This window comes from Hemiscyllium ocellatum, chromosome 1 (genome assembly GCF_020745735.1).
Source record: "Hemiscyllium ocellatum isolate sHemOce1 chromosome 1, sHemOce1.pat.X.cur, whole genome shotgun sequence".
NCBI lineage: Eukaryota > Metazoa > Chordata > Chondrichthyes > Orectolobiformes > Hemiscylliidae > Hemiscyllium > Hemiscyllium ocellatum.
In genome coordinates this window covers 8,884,619-8,897,827 of record NC_083401.1, presented here as the reverse complement: position 1 = coordinate 8,897,827, position 13,209 = coordinate 8,884,619, and the positions used below count along the sequence as shown (strand labels likewise).

General features: G+C 42.8%; 1 protein-coding gene across 3 annotated transcripts in view; it reads right to left on the bottom strand.

Annotated features, from left to right (window-relative positions):
- znf638 (zinc finger protein 638) overlaps positions 1 to 12,023 on the bottom strand; it is a 149,559-nt gene extending 137,536 nt beyond the window's left edge. For all 3 annotated transcript variants that reach the window (XM_060833880.1, XM_060833965.1, XM_060833906.1), the window contains exon 1: positions 11,917 to 12,023. The gene's annotated coding sequence lies outside the window, so the exon portion shown is untranslated. The remainder of the gene's footprint in view (positions 1 to 11,916) is intronic.
- Between the last annotated feature and the right edge of the window lie 1,186 nt (positions 12,024 to 13,209).

Genomic DNA, 13,209 nt, shown 5'->3' with positions numbered 1-13,209 from the left:
GGGCCGCTAGAAGCGGTTCAGAATTCCATTGGTACATGGAGTGTGTCTTGGCAACTGAGCATCGCTTGCAAAAAGTCCTGGGATCACATCTCCCTGCATCTGGTATAATTCTATTGTGCTTGCAACCGATGCCCCATCCTCCTTCATAGAGTGCAGGGGTATCCTCTGCAGGGACCTCCAAGCCTTGGACTATATTGGATGCAGCTAAAATGGGTGGCAGCAGTTCAGAACTCGGCTCTGTTGCTGACACAGGTCCACTTATTGTGCCTGGGAAAAGATCCCTGGTAAAGGCATAGGTACGTGTCATAAAGGGATGAGGAAGCCTGCTCCTTCATCATTACCATCCAGGGTGTTCCCAGGGTAAATATCCCTATTACAATTCCCATCAGTCCGCTCAGAAAGTGCTTCAGGGGTTTCTAAATCTTGTGGTGCAGGCAAGGCTTCAGGTATTACGTCCACATCAACCTCCAAAATGCCTGGCCAAGGATGCCAATTTCAAGCAGCTGATGAGTGCTCGACAACTGGGACAAGTTGATGGAGACCCTACAGGAGATGCAGGAAACGTGCTGCCAAGTGTACTCCACAAGCAAGGAGGAGAGGATTTTCAAGGGATGCTACTACCTCATTTCTGAAGGTGGTGTTGTCAGCACTGGATTCTTCTGATCCCTCAGGCCCCAAGGAGGAGTGCATTTTCCAGTACACCTCCATTTGTCCACCATCCTGCTGCTCCTACCAGCCTTCCCTCCCTTCTTTCTTTTCCCTCACAGGTCTCAGGATATGTGAGAGACATGAGAAAAACAGGAGGAACAGCCTGCTCACTCCCATGCTCATCACCAGCATGCACCAGACAGGGCTCCAAATCAATGCTTTCACCTTTCCAAGTGGATATTAATTCACTCCTTCAGAATTTTCTCCAATAGTTTCACTAGCACTGATGTGAGACTCATCGGTCTATAACTTCCTGGTTTATCTCTAACACCCCTCTTCAAAAGTGGAACATTAGCCTTCCTCCAGCGTTCTGGCGTTTCCCTGTGGCGAGAGGAATTAAAAATTATTGTCATAACCCCTGAACTTTCCAGCCTTGCCTTTCACAGCAGCTTGGGATGCAATGCAGGCCAGGGATATGTCTGCTTTTAAGCAGAAAAGTTTCCATTAACTCCTCATTTCCTATGTCAAACTGCAAATTCTACACAGTCCCTTTTTCCAAAATCCATACCTACATTCACCATTTCCAGACTGAAGAGAAGCATTCATTCAAATACCTTCCAGCATCCCACTGCTTCATGCACAGATTGCCTCTTTGGTCCCTTCTCAGTCTTTGGTTAACTTCTTCCCTTTAATGTATTTAAAAGATATCTTAGGATTCTATGGTGGATAGACTAGGGCATACCTGGTGGAATCAGAATTTCAAATCTTTTTCTCAAACGTTGCAGCTAATTGTTTGATCTGTCAAAAACATAAGCCAGGTAATACGCCAATTTTCCTGTTCCTTGGATGCTTCCTGACCTGCTGTGCTTTTCCAACACCACTCTAATCTAGACTCTGATTTCCAGCATCTGCAGTCCTCACTTCTGCCTAAAGGTATATCTACCCCACTAGGAATTAACTCTCTGCCAAATGCACTATTTGACTGTATACAGTTAGACTTTATAGAGTTATCCCAATGTCATAGCTATACATATTGTCCAGTTATTGTGGATGTGTTTAGCAAATGGATAGAGGCTTTTCCATGTATAAAATGTACTGCTGAAACCACTTGTAAAATACTGATGCAAGAGATTAACCTAAGATTTGGAGTGCCATCGTCTCTGTCGACAGACGATGGTTCTCATTTCATTTCAAAACTTAAAGAGCTTTGTGCAGCCCTCAGTAGAAAACAAAAGCTCCACTGTGCGAATCATCCTCAAGCATCAGGAATTGTGGAACACGCCAACAGCATGCTGAAAGGACAATTGTCCAAACTTCTATGGGTTCAAGTTTTGCCCTCGGTATTGTTCAATATGAGAATGATGACCCAGAAAACGACGGGACTCATGGCAACTGAAATTATTTATGAACACACTCTGAGAACCCCATGGTCTGGACCGGCACCACCACATGCCCTGTGGATATACATCTCATGGCAGAAGAGATGCACCAGTACCTTATCACGCTAACCAAAGCTCTCCACTCCTATCATCAACAGGTAAAAGAAGCATATATCTGAGAAGGAGGGTTCCAGGAAAGATGACAAAGACATCCAACTTGGAGACTGTTAATCAAGAACTTCAATAAGAAGCAGTTGGGACCGCAATGGAAGGGACCCTTTCAAGTATTATTAACTAATGAAACATCCACCAAATGCAAAGGAAGCCCAAGATAGGTCTACAAGGGACACTGCATGTGTCATATGCATCTTCCTCGTGCTAGCAAGCAAGGTTACCCATAATATCACAGAACAAAATTTGGATGCAATTAGTCCAATTGTCAGTCCCACACCCTCTGTAACCCTCTAATGCCTTGTCTGCAACCTCATCTCAAGTACTGATTATAAAACTAATAATGCAGTAGCATCACTCATCACTACGAATACCGAGACGCTCAGCGATATCGCATCAAAAACATCTCCCAAGAACTTCTGTAATCTAACACAATACACCCGCTGCTATCAAAATGCAAGATGCAGAGTTACCACAGAAGGGTATGATTGTTGCTGCAATAATGAGACTAGCACCAGATGGGAAGATTGCCCAGTACCAGGAACAGATAGAGGCCTTTGTCATTCTAATAACAGAAGCATGGCATTTATAATTTATCAGAATATGAGTCGTCCATGGACAATGACACAGGCCATCATGCGATCATACTTTGCCCTAACCTAACCAGTTACAATAACATTACCATTGGAATTGTACATATTGGCATCAAGTTAATCCTAATATTACCCATCCACCCCAAGGTTTAGCTACCAAAGCATTGGACTTGTAACCCCTACTGTGATTACCCCTCAGCTACCCCCAGGATATCAGAATAGGTATGAAAGTTTTTGGAGAAACTGGTGGATTACGCTCAAATGCATCGTCGAAAGGTGAAAAAGTATCACCTAAAATAATTTGTACTCCACATCCACCTTCAGCAGCCAATGGATTCTGAATTTGAGCTGTTGGAATACGCCCTTGTGTCTTCTGTGAGTTGTTTCATTAACAAGATAGCCATTGAAATGGATAAAGGAAGAATAAAATGAGGATATTGACGCATGACGATAAACAATGTAGCAGAGAGCAGATCACGTCATGCATATGGTGTGATGAGAAACCTAAACCCTATTTTCAAATGATGTGTCAAACATACACATGGAGCCCACCCAATGGGGGACCTCCTGAAGGACAAATGTTATTAATATCATCCAGAATAAGGGATGATTGCCCCCACTCCACCCATAACTGCGTCTGGATAATCATCATCTCAATAACACTGGTTGTTTAACTCAATCTGCTATTCCATTGATTGGACCTGTCACATGCTCCACCAGCTGTGCACTCAGTCCCCCAATAGGAATCTATTGGGTATGTGGAAACTTGGCATATGAATACTTACCCAGAGACTGGCAAGCAAAATGCACTCTGGCTTATCTTGTTTCACCTTACACCAAGACATACCAAAGGAAGACTCTGAATGGAAAGCCCATCAATGGGTTAATTCTCACTGTGTGCCAACTCAACACGAAGCAGGAAAAGGGACTTGTCTGGCTTTTTCTACCATCAGACGTGGTACTCTAGATTAATGGGAAGACTGATACCTGGCTGGGGAGTGGACCAGATATCTGATCTTGCCCATGATGCTGAAGTGATCGCCAACGAAACAGCAAATTGCTGAATGAGGAGCATCAAGTGACACGGGGTGATGACTCTGCAGAATCAACTGGCTGTGGACATTTTATTAGCTAAAGAAGGGGGCGCATGTGCAGTCGCTGGCCCAACAATGCTACATTTATATCGATGACTTTTCTAAAAATATTACCGAAAACATTTTAAAAAATTAATGAGTGGGCAAGATGCCAGCAGAGCACCCAGCCACCCTCTGGACAGAGTTGCAGTTGGTCCATAGCCTGTTGGTTATGGAACACAGTTGGATGGATTCTTACTGATGGACTTATACTTATTATGTTGTATGTCAAATTATCATTTTGAAGTTATTATATCACTGAACTCTGGATTTATGCTTTCCTTCACCTAAGAAACAGATGTTGGTCCAACATGGGTCTCCCCAAGAGCCAACTGCCCCTCCATGTGGGGATATTGTATATGCGTAACTAAGAGAAGACGATGCTCCTCAGCCTGAGGATCATCCCGGGGAAAGGGAACTTCTTAGAATACATCTTAGGGAACTATAGACCGGTGAGCCTGACCTTGGTGGTGGACAAGCTGTTGGAGGGAATCCTGAGGGACAGGATGTACACTTTTTTGGAAAGGCAAGGACTGATTAAGGATAGCGAACATGGCTTTGTGCGTGGGAAATCACGTCTCACAAACTTGATTGAGTTATTTGAAGAAGTAACAAAGAAGATTGATGATGGCAGAGCAGTAGATGTGATCTATATGGACTTCTGTAAGGTGTTCAACAAGGTTCCCCATGGGAGACTGATTAGCAAGGTTAGATCTCATGGAATACAGGGAGAACTAACCATCTGGATACAGAACTGGCTCAAAGGTAGAAGACAGAGGGTGGTGGTGGAGGATTGTTTTTCAGATTGGAGGCCTGTGACTAGTGGAGTGCCACAAGGATCGGTGCTGGGCCCTCTACTTTTTGTCATTTACATAAATGATTTGGATGCAAGCTTAAGAGGTACAGTTACTAAGTTTACAGATGACACCAAAATTGGAGATGTAGTGGACAGCAAAGAGGTTACCTCAGATTACGAAAAGGATCTGGACCAGATGGGCCAATGAGCTGAGAAGTGGCAGATGGAGTTTAATTCAGATAAATGCAAGGTGCTGTATTTTGAGAAAGCAAATCTTAGCAGGATTTATACACTTAATGGTAAGGTCCTACGGAGTGTTGCTGAACAGAGACCTTGAAGTGCAGGTTCATAGCTCCTTGAAAGTGGAGTTGCAGGTAGATAGGATAGTGAAGGCGGCGTTTGGTATGCTTTCCTTTATTGGTCAGAGTATTGAGTACAGGAGTTGGGAGGTCATGTTGCAGCTGTACAGGACATTGGTTAGGCCACTGTTGAAATATTGCTTGCAATTCTGGTCTCCTTCCTATCAGAAAGACGTTGTGAAACTTGAAAGGGTTCAGAAAAGATTTACAAGAATATTGCCAGGGTTGGAGGATCTGAGCTACAGGGAGAAGCTGAACAGGCTGGGGCTGTTTTCCCTGGAGCATCGGAAGCTGAGGGTTGACCCTATAGAGGTTTACAAAATTATGAGGGGCATGGATAGGATAAATAGACAACGTCTTTTCCCTGGGGTCGGGGAGTCCAGAACTCGAGGGCATAGGTATAGGGTGAGAGGGATAAGATATAAGAGAGATCTAAGGGGCAACTTTTTCACGCAGAGGGTGGTACGTGTATGGAACGAGCTGCCAGAGGAAATGGTGGAGGCTGGTAAAATTGCAACATTTAAGAGGCATCTGGATGGGTATATGAATAGGAAGGGTTTAGAGGGATATGAGCTGGGTGCTGGCAGGTGGAACTAGATTGGGTTGGGATATCTGGTTGGCGTGGACGGGTTGGACCGAAGGGTCTCTTTCAATGCTGTACCTCTCTATGACTCTATCTGGGAGGTTCTGAGAGTGAAGAGTGATCATGAAATAATCAAAGGAGGAAATGAGAAAAGACGCGAAGGTAAAATTGAAGAACCCAAAGAATGTTAGAAATAAAAACAAAAAGAAACAGCATTAAGTAAGACAACTTTGCTGAGAAAAGCAGGATGTCCAGCTCTGTACAAGAACAAATTTAGGCAGCTACGAAACTTAGTCATTAAGGAGGAACAAAAGCCTTTGTTAGATCACTTCAAGTACCTACGAGGAAAGACCTTCGGGATTTGAATAAAGAGATTACTGTTCAAGCATGTGAGGTGGAAAACAATGAGGTATGGGTTTAAGACATTAAATAAAAGTCAGTAATCAGGTTTAAACAAGGATATGAGGTAATGAGTATGTGACCAAACTTTAGAGAATATCAACAATTAACGTCATCACCCGTGTCAGTACTAGGGCCATTTCATTATCGCTATTCCAGTAATGTCATCAAAAGACTAACAAGTTCATCACAAGCACAGCAGGAATGTGGGGACGACATCACATTCATCAGCATGAGTTTGATTGACATGTTTAGTGGGCAAAAACTGTATAAATCCTAAAGACTGAGAGTATCATTTTCGGAGTAGTCTGAGAGAGCGTGAGATTGGTAAGTGCTGGTACCACTACTCTGCTGAGGTTCTAGAACCTCTACTTAGAGTAGAGCTTGGTGTTTTGTTACTCTGTAACTGTGATATTGTCGTAAATGTTTTTTAAAAATCTGCTAAACCTTTAATGGACTGAAATCTCAGGGAAAGAACCAGGGAAGGTCGAGGAGACTCCAGTAGGGTGACCCCCTTTACCCACTGAAGCTCTTGGGAGGCTTCGACAGAACCTGAATATGTGCACAATGTTAGCCTCCTTGCTACAGGAAGAATGTAGTGAAACTTGAAATGGTTCAGGAAAGATTTACAAGGATGTTGCCAGGGTTGAGGGTTTACCCAGTCTACTGTCACCAGATCCTACATTATTTTAATAAAATCTGCCTTCGCGAAATCCAAAGCCACCTTTTGCAGGCCATCATTTACCTTGTCCAGAAAAGATTTGAACTGTACGTTGTGGTCGATATCACCTAAACACTCCTTCACTACCACATCAAAAGTGTACTGCATGGTTCCTAATTTGGCTTTCTACAGATTGATACAAAAAAAAAACCTCCTCTGGATACCTTTCAAGAAATCCCCCCCACCCACCCCCACTCCAAACCCTTAACACAACAACTACATCAATTTATGTTTAGAAAGTTCAAAGCCCTAGTATATAATTATCACTCTCACATGTGTGAACTTATACGTTTGCTTCTCTATTTCCTACCGACTCTTTTGGGGGCCTATTATACACTCCCAGTATAGTGTCTCCTTAACATTCTTAAGTTCTACCCACACAAAGCCTCTTTTGAGGACCCTTTCAAGATCTCTCTTTACTGCAATAATTTACTCCTAATTAATGGTGCTACACCACCACCTTTTTTTTACACCCTCCGGTCTTGCCTGAAGATCCTATACCCCTGAATGTTGAGTTGCCAGTCCAGCCCTTCCCTCAACCATGTTTCTGAGATGGCAACAATATCGTACTTCCCTGTGTCAATGAACACCATTAACTCATTAGTCTGACCTTATTGCACTCCTAGCATTAAAGACCATCCAGCCTTACTCTCTTGACACTTAGCATAGCTGAACTCACTCTGACTTGCTTCCTTTGCTATAGCATGACATGGCTCTGTTTCAGGATACTCTATCTCCACCTGCTGCTAGACTAATACAAACTCTTCACAAGAGTAACAAACCTACATGCATGGATGTTGGTCTCAATGTGGTTCAGATACAGACTGTTCCATTTGCAGTTTGTCCCACCTTCCTCCAAAACAGTCCCAGTGATCCAGGAATCTAAAAGCCTCCCTCTTGTACCAACGTTTGAGTCATGCATTTATCTGTCCCATTTTCCACTTTCTAATGGACAGATTTTTACATTAGTAAGGGAATCAAGGGTAGTGGAGTTGAGGATTAATAATCAACCAATATCTTATTGAATAGTGGACCTGACTTGATGTTCTGAATAGCCTATTTCTGCTCCTGTGAGCTTATTATGATCAATCCTAACATAGGATCTCTATTGATCTCTATAGGGAAAATGATACCCAGTATAATTACTTCATGTTCACCCATAAGCCGAACATACCAGATTATCAATCACAGAGGGGTTAAGGTATAGAAGGTGGCCATGTGGAACTAAGATCGTGGCATATGGAATTAAGACTGCCTAGTTCCATATCATTTCCACAATTAACATCTCCACATTGTTATCAAGGTCCCAAGTTCTATTCTGTAAAAAAGAAACTTATCCTTGATCACCTTCGAAAGTCCTGTGTGAAAGCACTGCTAACCCAATCTCTACCAGTCCCCTATTTACTAGTACAAAGGTTCTAACATCTTACCTACCTACATTGGTCCATTGCCTCAGCAATCTTCTTCAGCACTATAGAATGCAAAACCACTTTACAAACCAGCAATTGCTGTTATTTTTGTCCTCTATTCGATCATGTTTTGTCTGCACATTCTGAAATTTCCTTCTAAAACAACCAAAACTACCTTACATTGCTTAACACATTTAAAATCCATCACTTTAAGTTAGATTTCAAACACCTGCTTCAATATTTCTCCCAATTTTTGCTTATTCGTCCAAGTCCCCTCATATTTTGAGAACGGTTAAGGGTGGTGCAGTGCAACGAATCACTATTCAGAGGGCTAGGCTAAAGCTCCAGGAAGTTTGGTTCGAATCCCACCATGGTAGATGGCACAACTAAATTCAATTATTAAATGTAAAATTCAGAAGTTGGTCTTAGTAATGGTGAGCTGAAAATATGTTGCTGGAAAAGCGCAGCAGGTCACGCAGCATCCAAGGAACAGGAAACAGACGTTTCGGGCATAAGCCCTTCCTCTTAGTAATGGTGACCATGATTGTCATTAAAACCCATCCGGTTAACTTATGCTGTTTAAGGAAGGAAATCTTTCATCCTTACCTGCTCTTAACTTCCTGTGAACCATACTTTCAGCAATGCTGTTGACTCTGAATTGCTCTATGAAATCACCTGGCAAGCCACTCAATTTAAAGGCAATTATGGATGTGCTGATATTGTTCATATGCCATGAAAGAATAAATAACTATACAAACTAGGGTTTTTGTTAGAAACAACATTGCCTTGAAGTGTTTTAGCATACCTCAAGCAAGCCGAGACAGGATGGTAAGATCACGAGGATGTTCAACTCTAGTCTGCTCCTTTACCCACTTACAAAGAAATCTGTTCTAGAGGGACCTCAAATAAATGATATCACAAATCAAGTTAGCAGACTAAGATTCCACCATTGTACAATAAATTAAACTCTTTAAATAATAGTGGAGCAAGTAATTTAATTTCATGAGCCAGTCATTTTTACATGATTAAATTGAGGAAGTAACATAAAATTCTGACATCACTTCAAGCCCATAGAGCCAATGCCTGGCACTAACTTCTCCACTAGGTTACAAAACTAATACCAATATAAAAGCGGGTTTCATTTTTACTTCTAGGCTGGGAAACATTTTCAAATCAACAAGACTGTCAAAAAACATTACAAGCTTTTTTTTAAAAAAAAGCAATTCATTACAAAATCATAAAACAAATTTCTGGTCAATTTAAGTGATTTAAACAAAATTTAAAAGCTGCTGGAAAAATTCTGAGGCTTAACAGATGCAAAACATTAATTTTGATTTCTCACACATGCTGGCAGACTTGTTGATCTTTCCAGCAAGTCTTTTTGTTTTTGTTTCTGATTTACAGCATCCACAATTCTTTCGGTTTTTATAAGCAATTTAAAGACAGCCAATACAGGCCATTGACTGGTATACTCTGCAAAAACATGATGAAAAGCTACCCTAAACTTTATCTTAGACTAGATGGTCTCAACCAGGAATCTGCAAAGTGGAGTCAAAAATGATTAGAAATCATGTTGATAATATGTCAACCTACATCGATAACTTAATTGCACTTACCACACAGGTAAAATAACATTTGTCAGTGAATTAGCTTATCTTAATACAATCACTGAATCCTAAAGGCTTTCAAATGTTTTCACTACATAAGAGCTTAACAAGTATTTGAAAACTTTTGTGTCTCATCGAGAGTCCCATTGGAAGAAGGCAGCCACACATGATGAAAGGTGAAGGTACTAGTTATAAAACTCTCTCTGCCTCCCAATATGTCAGGTGTATACTGGCACTGAGATAGGATTGAGGGGAGAAATGAAATGCATCAAATCAACAAAAATGACATGTTTGAATGGCAAAGCAGACTCGATGGGACAAATGACCTAATTTCTGCTTGTATGTTTTATGGTCATTTTTGTGTTCCAGTCTTCATACAAGTGAAGGCTTTAGTTTTGGAGACAATCATGTGGGATGGGCTTGAAGACTGGCTTGAGAATTCAGAACTATTGCCAAGCACCAGCAACAATTTACACAATACATAGAACAAATATAACTGAATCATCACATAGCCAATTTTTATACAGAAGTGACACTTGTTGGGGAGCGGTTCCCTGGAATATTTTTTAACATCCTGAGAGGGGGGACCTCAGAAACAAAAAAGGTTGACAACAGCTGGTGAAGGGCTTTTGCCCGAAACGTTGATTTACTGCTCCTCGGATGCTGCCTGAACTGCTGAGCTCTTCCAGCACCACTAATCCAGAATCTGGCTTCCAGCATCTGCAGTCATTGTTTTTACCAACAGCTGCAATAGACAACTTACTTGAATGGAGATTTTATTTTAAAAGTGAAATTATTAATGACATTCTTTAAAACCCTTTTCCAAAGGGTCCCAGAAAGGAAAAACACGCAATTTTCATATAATGGGTTTCTTTCTCAAGATCTGCATTAGAGTGGTACTGGAAAAGCACAGCAGGTCAAGCAGCATCCGAGGAGCAGGAAAATCGACGTTTTGGGCAAAAGCCCTTCATCAGGAATTTCAATCAGAAATGTTGATTTCCTGCTCCTCCGATGCTGCCTGACCTGCTGTGCTTTTCCAGCACTCTAATCTAGAGTCTGGTTTACAGCATCTGCAGTCCTTGTTTTTAACCTTCTTTCTCAAGATAGTAACTGTTACAATTAAGGTACGTAGACGTGCAGATTGCCTGTTAGGGTTATGCTACCTTAGAAAATAAAAATTCCTCAGCAATTCAAAGCATCCAGAAAGTGTGGAATTTTATTTCCAAAACTCAGCAACAGAAACATCTATGAATTTAACTGAGAAGGTAATGCATTTGCCTGACTTCCACTCCCTCTCCCCTCCGCCCCTAAAAACAGTCCAGGAATTGGGCAGGAACTGCAACACGAAACAAAACAGGGGGAATAAGGGGAAGAGAAAAGCAAAATTAGAAGATTAGATTCACATTTGCAGATTTCGCAGTTGAAAAAAAAGGTGGACAGCTCCCTGCCCTGCTACAGGCATATTGTGACACAACTCTACAACTGGACAGATGAATTTGAGATGGGATCTTGTACCCGGGCCACGCTTTTGGACAGAGTGTGACAGAATCCAAATCCTGACTTTTCCTGGAGGGTTGGGGGCCCATTCGCTTATCACGCCCATTGAGAAAAGAGCGCTCTTATAACGGTTTCTACATTCTCCAACAAACGACAACAACACACAATGGCAGAAGGTGAAAAAACAACTCTCCCCGGGGCATTCAGGGCGTGAATTAGCATTTCCCCCCCCTCACATCCTTACCCCCCTTCCCTGCCTGAGAACCGTCCCCATGGACTTCACTCCCCCCACAGACAGGGAGCTGCCTCCTTGCCGCACTCCCCCCCCGGGGGGGAGGGGAGACGGCAGCCGGGAGGAGGGAGGGGTAAGGTGTGATTCCCGATAGTCGGTGTTTACCCAGGGGAAGCCCCCGGGCAGTCTCCGATCTCCCCGTCCCCAGGCTGAGCGCTGACTCGAACTGCGTCAGGCCTCAGGCCCGCCGCCATCTTGTGGAAGATTCTAGATGGCGGAGCGCGAGCGCATTCCCCTCCCCCATCAACCCCACACCAGCAGCCGCTGCCCCCGATTCCGATTTCACCTTCACCCCCCTCTCTCTCTCTCTCTGAGCGAACCGGACTTACCTGTCAGCCGTGCCGGCTCCCTCCCCCTCTCTAACTCCTCTCTGTGTCTGTCGGTGTTGCTGCTGCTGCTGCCGCCGCTGCCACTCCTCCTCCTCCTGCCGCTGCCACCGAAACCAGGCGCCAACAATCGAGCGCCGCGTGTATCAATCGAGCAGCGCGACCTGAACGCAGCCCGGCTCAATCGATTGCCGAACCTCCTCCTCCTCTCCCCTCCCCCACCAACCGTCATTCACCTCAGGGAGCGGGAAGGTCGTTCAGCCCGTCCTCCATCTACTGTGCCAACTCTTTACCGTTAAGTTGAATATGTTTTTATCTATAATTTAGTAGGTAGTCTGATTTTTTTAAAGCTACTAACGTGAAAATACATGATAAAAAATAAACTGTTCCCACTGGGCATGGGCCTGAGAGATAAGGCCAAATTGATCGAGAAAGCACTTTTATACAGTGGCAACTTTTAAGAGGCATTTCGACGGACACATGAATATTCGGGAAATTGAGGGATGTGGGCCACGTACAGGCAGATGGGATTAGTTCAGAATGGTATTACGGTCAGCACAGACATGTTGGGCCGAATGGCCTGTTCCTGTGCTATGTACACACAAAGGGTGGCAGAGGTTTGGAACTCATTTCCACAAATGGCAGTAGATGCATCATCAGTTGTTAATTTTAAATCTGAGACAGGTAATGTTTCATGAAGCAAAGATATTTAGGGATGTGGGCCAAAGGCAGATAAATGGAGTTGGGCAACAGGTCAGCCATGATCTCATTGAATAGTGGAACAGGTTTGAAGGGCTGAGTGGCCTACTCCTGTTCCAATGTTCTACAAGGTATGAGAGTTTGCTAGAACCTAAGGGTGTTTTTTTTTATTCCCCCATATTTTGGACACCTGCTGGTATTTAACATTTTGTTCAAAAGAGGTTGTGAAGATCGGCCCAATATTTGCAGACTTGTAATTTAATTTGATGGTGGGAAAAGTTATTCAGGATAAAGTTAATAGTCACATGGAAATACGTGAGTTCAATTGAAAAGAGTCCCAGGGTGTGTGAAGGGAGAAACATGTGTTGCTGTGGGTTTTGTTTTGAAGAGTCTATATTATGGTATATATCAACTTCCAAAAGGCATTAAATACTGTATCACACAACAGACTTGTGAGGCAAGTCTTAGTTCATGGAATAAAAGGGACAATAACAATGTGGACATAAAATTGGCTCAGGGATATAAACCTGATAGTAATGATTTAAGAAATAAAAACGGAAAATGCTGGATAGAGTCATAATCATACAGCACAGAAAC